Source organism: Liolophura sinensis, chromosome 9 (genome assembly GCF_032854445.1).
Source record: "Liolophura sinensis isolate JHLJ2023 chromosome 9, CUHK_Ljap_v2, whole genome shotgun sequence".
NCBI classification, from domain to species: Eukaryota; Metazoa; Mollusca; class Polyplacophora; order Chitonida; family Chitonidae; genus Liolophura; species Liolophura sinensis.
The window spans coordinates 25,082,463-25,091,002 of NC_088303.1; positions in this window are offsets into that span (position 1 = coordinate 25,082,463).

Sequence of the window (8,540 nt, forward strand, 5' to 3'; positions counted from 1 at the left end):
CCATCAGACGTGTCAAACGCAGAAAAATATATATAAGGTTGTGTCTTAACATAGCATGAAACAGCCCAACTCTCGAGCTGCGTACATGTATGTAATTTGTTACATACACTGAATTTCAATTTAGTACGATGAACCATTTACAAAAAAAGGATTCAAGAAAAGGAAGTCCAAACGAAGACTAAAACTGCTTACAGTTTCACGGCTTCCAAGCAGCTTCACCAATGGTTCTGAACTTCTTCTTCAGTCCTTAGCAGTTTGTATTATATATAGTAAGATACACAGCCCGTTTTGGGAAGTTATAGAACTAGCTATGTAACTAATATTGTTCTACATGCATATCGAACTTTAGACGGATCCGTCCATTCTTCTTGAAAATAAGTTTTTTCAAGGTTTTGTTTGAAATCCAATATGGCCGCCAATCTACGTGAGCTAGCAGAAGGATCTTCAAAACCGTAAAAGACAATAACACGAGTATTTTGCCAAATGTCAAATAGACGCGATTTCTAGTTTCCTGAAAACGACCAAACGCAAATCTCGAAAGGAGTTTTTCAATCGCCTAAGTTGCCACGATATGTCTGCAAAATTGCCACTGTGGCAGTAAGCCATAATCATTCATTCAATGAATCGTCTTAGAGAGAGCAAAAGAGTTTGCAGCATTTAGCTTAGAAGCCTAATAGGGAAGTTTCGAGATGGAACTCACGTGATACAGTTGGGCTTTTTGTACCTTCGTCGATTAAAGAGTTCGAACTTGAAACTCACCTATTATGCTTATAAGGGAAATGAATAGAAATGCCCCAAATTTTACTCCTTTATTAAAAAACATTTTATGTCTCTTAATTACCTTCAGTTTTATGCATATATACCTTCAATGGACGGAAATCTTCCCCCTTCTTCCACCATGGAGTTACCTATCATCTTCCACCTCATGACTGCAGGCTAGATAATTTCCACATTGACCGTTGGGCACTGGAAAATTGTATTTTCAAGTCTTTTTTAAACTCCAAGGAAAAGGCTGTGTAACCTTCTTGTACTTGAACTTCATCTGTAACTTGTCATGGTGAAGCCATCTACCCAGCTTCCACTCAATACCAAATAACCATTTAGAAATGCCTGGAAAGCTAGTAAAAAGAAAAATGGACAAAAACATTCATAAATTTATCCCGAAGAGACGAAATGTTCCGAAGCCTTCGATACGTCAGTAAGTCATGGTGGGAGTCATATAATAAGTTTGAATTCGATACGAAGAACTTTGGAAAATTAAGTCAGGAAAACTGTATTGTGTCGGACTGACTGACTGAGAGACGAAAAATACAATGACCATGATTGCAGCCCACTGAACCGTATAGACTTCTTGGAAAATTAAAACGTTACGGCAATAGTCTGAGTGAGGTTTAATTAAAGTTCTTTACAAAACAACATGTGCTGTCGGGTATATCAAAGCCCACATCAGCAGAAAATCAGTCATTATGCTGTCGAAAATGGATGAATCGAGCCAAATCTCGAACCAGATCTGTAAATTGCCACGTTGATGCCATGTACCAAGTAGTAATTTAATCGAATGACCGACTGAGAGACTGTGTCCAACTCTATTACTCCTACCACCTCACACTCCCTTGCACCCTCTCCCACCTCCTGCCGACTTCCTTGGAACCGGTAGGAGGCTGATACACGGGTTTTATCTGCTCAAGGTGATCTAGCACAAGTAGTTTACAAGATATTGTAAGTATTTTCACAATAGTTTAGTTAATATGTTTTGCCAATATAAATCTCACGCCAAAGGCAATTTTAAATGAATAATCTGTAATTGGGATGTTTCCTTGTATCCGGTTTTACAGGATGACGCACTTGTCTTCTCTTAACAAAAAAAAGTCTTTGTTGGGATAGACACGTAAGCCTGCTCATTTAATTCAGGCCCTGTTACACATATATCTTGAGGATGTTTGTAGTATCCTCCCACCCTGCATAATGCTGGGCGCCGTGGTGTAAGTAAAATATTCATGAGTGTACAGCGTAAAGCACAAATCAAATCAAATAAATTCCCAATGTTTATGTACTTTCAACCGAACCATGCCACATGGTCATCAGTGAAGTAAACAAGAATTTCAACAGTGAATCAAGGACAGCTGGTAATTCATTGATTGGTATATTTATATATATTGGTAAGAATTTATACGTGTATTAATTTTATCTTAAACAAGATATTATTAATTCGACATTGCCAGGCCAACTGACTGCCAACGTGTCGCTTGTTTAACCGGGGGATCCAGCTATTTTCTTTTGTTAGTATCCAATAGGTAAAATCTCGGATTTTGTTGGTAACTCTTTCTGTTGGTTATGCAAACATAGCTTGTAATAATTCAACTGTATACTTTGAATACCTTGGTTATAAAAGGGGCATATACATACAACCTGGTTGGTATACATTATTAAGACCTGCTTGTATATAGACACAGTTGAGCCTCAGCCAACGTGACTGGCGACAACTTACCGTTATATTCGCCCGCCGTTTTGGGATCTTCAAATTGCGTTCTTTATAGGCCTAACTCTATGAGATCGAATATATAGAGTACCGGTGCTGTCTAATAAGATAAGGAAATCTTCTTGATATTTATTTTCCAGTTTTCACTTTATTGTTCTTTCTAATCTTTCGCTCCATTCTTCTTCCTTGGCAATAAAATTCATAAGTGTACGACTGTCACAAGGTATTTTAACCCCCTTATAAACCCTTAAAGTGAAAGACGGCACCTGACTAATGTTTATGTCCACTGAAAGACTACCATTCAATGTGTCTTAAACCGGCATTAAATATTTTTTTACACTTTTTTCAGCCCTGTAAAAATGTAGTGAAATTTCATCTTGACACAGCTTCAGCACATCTCCATTATCGAGGGCAAGGTGACCTCACGTTGACTCTAGCTCCCTAACTTCAAATGTATTTTCCGTATAATAGTGTAAACAGTAGCCTATAGCTAATTTAAAACTTCTTCTTCTACTGCTTGAGCCATTAATACAGTTGGGCTACTATAGGTTACGAGCACCGTGTTTAAATATTGCATTATTTATGACCTACATTTTCCCCTCTGTGTACGTTATAGTCAGCAATGTAATTCAGCTGAGCGTTCTCTAGGCTTCGTTCGTCGTCATAGGGCAGAAAAATTAAGCACGACGTTAAACCCCAAGCACTCACTCACTCACTCACTCGAGGCTTCGGTGTTTGAGTTCAGGGTCAGGGTACACAGAGTATACATTCTAGAAATAAATATGTGTTGCAAGCATGTTTACAATTAAACAATCCAGAATTTTCTTTACGTTAGTTTATAAATATGAGCCATGGAGTTGTGAAAGTCACAGTCATTTACTCAAGTCCACTTGAGAAAACTGTATTGTGTCGGACTGACTGACTGAGAGACGAGGAGTACGGTGACCATGATTGCAGCCCACTGAACCGTATAGACTTCTTGGAAAATTAAAACGTTACGGCAATAGTCTGAGTGAGGTTTAATTAAAGTTCTTTACAAAACAACATGTGCTGTCGGTTATATCAAAGCCCACATCAGCAGAAAATCAGTCATTATGCTGTCGAAAATGGATGAATCGAGCCAAACCCGACGTTAAACCCCAAGCACTCACTCACTCACTCACTCACTCGAGGCTTCGGTGTTTGAGTTCAGGGTCAGTGTACAATGTTTTGAACTTATTCAAGCGTCTTCACGTTTATTTGTTTGATCTTGTGTAAGGCCTATCGCTGATCTGAGAGTCGAACCAGCCAGTTGTTTCTAATCTTTACTCTCTGATTGTCGTACCCTTACATATATCATTTACAAGGAACTCCAACGACCCTGTTTAAATATACCAGCTGCAGATGCACGGCCGGGGCAATCCTGGTTCAGGTCATAGTTTCCGGAAGGACTGTGCTGGCGATTTTGACCCCTGTTACATGTTTACAAAATTACAGTAGGATTGTTGTACAACTAGATTCATGCTGAATCCTGAAACAACTGGAAATAAATCTAAGCAGCACTGAGGCTGATCTAGGCATCGACTGTCGCTGAATTTTATGTTTAAGTTTTGTTGTGACTCCTAAGATGAGAGCTGTGCTGATCTAGTCACCGCGGACGTCAAAGAAAGCACCTCGGCTTGAACACAGCGATTCAATAATTTTACCATATATTATTTCAATAATTTTACATATCTTGCATGCAAGAAAGACAAGCGAGCAAAATATTAATTCTTCAGTTGTAATAAATTGAGAGAAAAAGTTATAACATAAGATTTCATTCATTTTAAGCTTTTGTCCGGAGACATGTGGTCTTCTCATTTCCACTAATGAATTTTACACTGACTCTGATATTTGTTACTTGGAAACTGCTGACAAAACACTAAAATGAACGACAAAAAATGCATTTGGGGAGATGAATGCGGTTTGTGTTGTGATCGTTGAATATTACATGACTTGTAAATCAACTGATTTTACATCTGTAGTAGTGTGTAAATGATACAGACCTACGATGCTACACTTTGTGAAATGGCCCGTCGGCCACATGTGACTAAATGGTTGTAAACAATCTCAAACGATGCCTTCAATCATGTGTTTGTTTGTAACTTTTGATAATCTGTACCTTTATTCATTGTGAACAGATACATTTTGCGATGGTTGTTTAGGAGATATAAAGATGAATCTAGATCCTAAAAACCCACTATCCTTTATTTTCATTTAAATTAAAACGGGGTCGTGATTAGAGCTGTTTCTATATAGAAGGCAGTTTCTTACTCAGAGTTTGAAGACACTGCCTTCAGTAAACACATCTCAGCAGGTTGCGCTCAGATGCCAATGTCAAGACAGAGCTGATATAATGGGAATGAGGGTTTCACCCCATTTTTGTACACTGAATTAGTAATTCAACTATCTGTACCATTTTGACTCTGACAGACTTTTATGTGGTTGGTGACATTTATTTTACATGAAAACGACAGGCTGTCTTCACATTTTTCCAGCAGGTCGTCAAACCGGCTGCGCTCCCTATACTGCCTATTTGCGGGGGCAAGTCATTTCTGACTGATTACTGTTAGCTAACCCATTTCAAATATTTTTTCTCATCTTACTTTTCAATTCATTTTTGTATCTTCGCCGTAGAGTACATCATGGCGTCGTAGCGTAATCGTGTAGTCCGAGATTACTCTGGCGTTACAGGATTGGCAAAAGTTGGTTCAGCCATAGATGGCCCCGAACAAACGTCAGAGCGCGTTCCATTTAAAAAGAGGATGCAGTTGCTGTAGCGGTTGTCAAGACGTTTGAGGCTAAAATCATCCGTCAAGTACGGTTTCAGGCCCGGATGTTTGGAGTTGGTATGAAGATTGAAAGGGCGCACATCGGATGATAATACCACTGAGCATGTGTAGAGGTGGGCAAGGCATGTGCTAGTTTTTTGTTGTGAATATGTACTCTTTTGAAACACACATTAATTTGGAAAGTGGAGATTTTGACTACTCACAGAGCCCACTCACTATCCCGAAACCATGGTGACTATACACCATGACCTCATACATCAGCTGTAAGTATTGGTCAACCAATATTTCGATATGTTGCACGTACATAGATGAGCTGCATGCATGCACAGGGATGTCACTACTCCAGGTGAAATTCTGGTAAAAATGTGGTAAAATGCTGGGGACCCTTTTTGTATTATTATTATTAATCGAGACTAAATCTGTCGCATTGATGCACAAGTTTTCATGTTACAATAAATGGGAGATAACTCAGATTGTAATGGTGTAAGCCTTGCGCAATCTCATTTGACTACTCTGTAAAGGGCACTCCCAGCGTTCGATACTAGCTCTTTCCACTGAATCGAAACGCCGTGTTACATTCACAATTTCCTCCTCTCCAGGTCAAAAGTGATACTGGAGCCAGTTCCAAGCGGGTTACATAAGGTTTACTGTTTATCATTACTTCCCTCTGTGTGTGTGTGTGTGTGCGTGTGTGTGTGTGTGTGATACTTCTATAGATTTGGTGTAGGAGACAAATGTGTTGGTCTAGCAGAAGGCTTGATGGTTTGATTAACGGATGTGAGTTCTTTGTTCTTTGTTTTACTTTGGTGTTCTGAGAAATACGTTCTTCTATCGGAAAATTTATCTGTTCCACATCACCTTGGTACATTTTATTATAATTTAATTTTTGGTGAACAGAAAGATATACTGAATAAAAATGATACTCGTATTTATTGTATGTAAGGTTTACAGTTCGTTATGTATGGGCGTTTCTCGTCAAGTGCCGCCAGTTTGGTCAACAGATATGACTTACACATACATCGTTTAATGTTTGTTATTATCCCCATGTATGTACAATTTAATTAAATTTTTGTGGAATAGACTTACATATTGTCCAGTTTCTAATGAATGAACTTTATTGCCCCTTATCTCATGAGCATGTATTGTAATATAACTTACATAGGGTGTTTGACAGACAGGTGGTTTTCAACAACGTACATTTGAATCAGTGAGAGAAAGCTACCAGTCATAATTAACATGATTGTTTAAACTGAAACCTTTGAATAAACAGAAAGATATACTTCTAAGGAATTGCTCGTTGTCCGTTTTCAACAATTCGGTACATTTTATCCCAGAAGGATGTTTCCAGAAACGTCCAGGTATGTATTGCTCTAAGCTATTAAGATCCGGAAAGAATCTCCATTTGAATAGAAAATGATATTCATTTCAACTTCATTGCATCGGACACATTTTGTTTCACAGAAAAGAGTTTTAGGTCGTTCCGATTTAGCCAGTGTGAAGAAGTACGGAGTTTGGCAAATGTCTGACAAATAGGGTATTTACACAACGAAGGTTTTAAAGAAAGATCTACAAAGTGTAATCAAAATCAAATAGAGTTGCTTTACCTAGCACGCCAATCTTGCTCAAAATTATCAAACTGCCTTTGCTTTACTAACGAAAAAAATATCGTTTCATTACCGACAGGTTGCGCTATAGAAGCATATAACTACGTGCTCAGGAAATTTTCGTAAAGTCACATTTGTGGTGCAGTGCTTTTCCCACTACACAGTTTCTAATGCAATTATAATTTGAAAACTGCTACACTTGCTCTGATCTTTTTACAATTTGCGGAGTTTCTTCATCATAACTAAAACACAGATTCTTCTTGTTGCCTTTTTCTGCAGCATATTGCTTTAGATTTGGAGATGTTAACTTTTAAACTCCATTGATGACAATAATCAAAGATCCTCGGGATTTTCAGAAAAAAAGATAATATCATTTGCGTAAAGTAACAAATAAAATAAACAAAGACCATGTGCACCACACACAAAATAACAATGAGATCAAACAGTCTCGTTGCCTTAACACCTGTCTGACATATATAAAGGAATTTACACCCATGACTGCGCATGAATTTCACTCTGAACAAGTATTCATACATATATATAACATTGTGTCCAGAGCTTTACCTCTTACACCAATTTTTTCTTACACTTTTGTGAAATATATGGGAGCACAGAATAAATGATTTCCAGAATTCATAAAATGGGTTATAAGACCGTTTAAGATGAAGATGTTACCTACAGTTCCTTACGGAATCCGGCTTGGACAAAATACGTGAAATCAATATAATATCCATCCCAGAAAGAAGAACTCGTTTAACAGCTGGTCAGGGCCAATTGCTGGACAAACTTCTTCTGGTGCTAATAGAACATCAAATTCGTTCTTCCTGTATCTGTTAATAGTTTGTGGAGAGCTCGAGGTACAGAGGTCAAAATCATTAGAGGGATTATTAACATCACAGAAATACTTTGTAAAATAAATTGCTCTTAAATTAGGGTTAGAGGGAAAAAAGTGACCAATAATTTTTTGACATTCGAGCAGCGGAGTTTTTCCATGTGCTTCGTTCTGTTTGCATGATAGGTGCTTCTGCTTTGACAAAGTGTAGTTTTGTATTCCTCTCTGGCTTCTATGTACGCTGTCGTTTTGCTCTTGGAAAATTCACCAAAACCATGGTTTAAAACAACATTAGGGAACTTCATTAGGGAACTTCTCACCAATGTCGTCGCTGTGTGCTTAAGTTCAGCACACGCTGGATTCCTCTCTGCCAGCAACCTACAAATGGCTGTTGGTTTCCTCTGGGCTCTGTCCGGTTATCTCTCACCACAAAGCTGGCCGCCGTCTTACAAGTGATAAAATCTGAAGTGGCAAGGAAATTACTCTACAAACACTTTCCTACATTTTGAACATGCCACTTTCCAAATATACATCAGAATACATATAAAGCATTATTAACGGCTGCTTGCACACATGGTTTTGATGGGCATACGTATAGTCATATATCATATACTCTATAGCGCTATGACATAAGACTGAGTGAGTTAGTGCAGTGTCAAGTGTCAACGGGACTCACACACACGTGACTGCTACCACCAGCAGTCACGTGATTACATTAACCGCAACACTACACCACAAAGTAGCACTTGCCCTGATTTTCCCGGTGCTGTATTCGTGGAGTGGTCGGAAGAAGCTGAAATGCCACATCAGACATC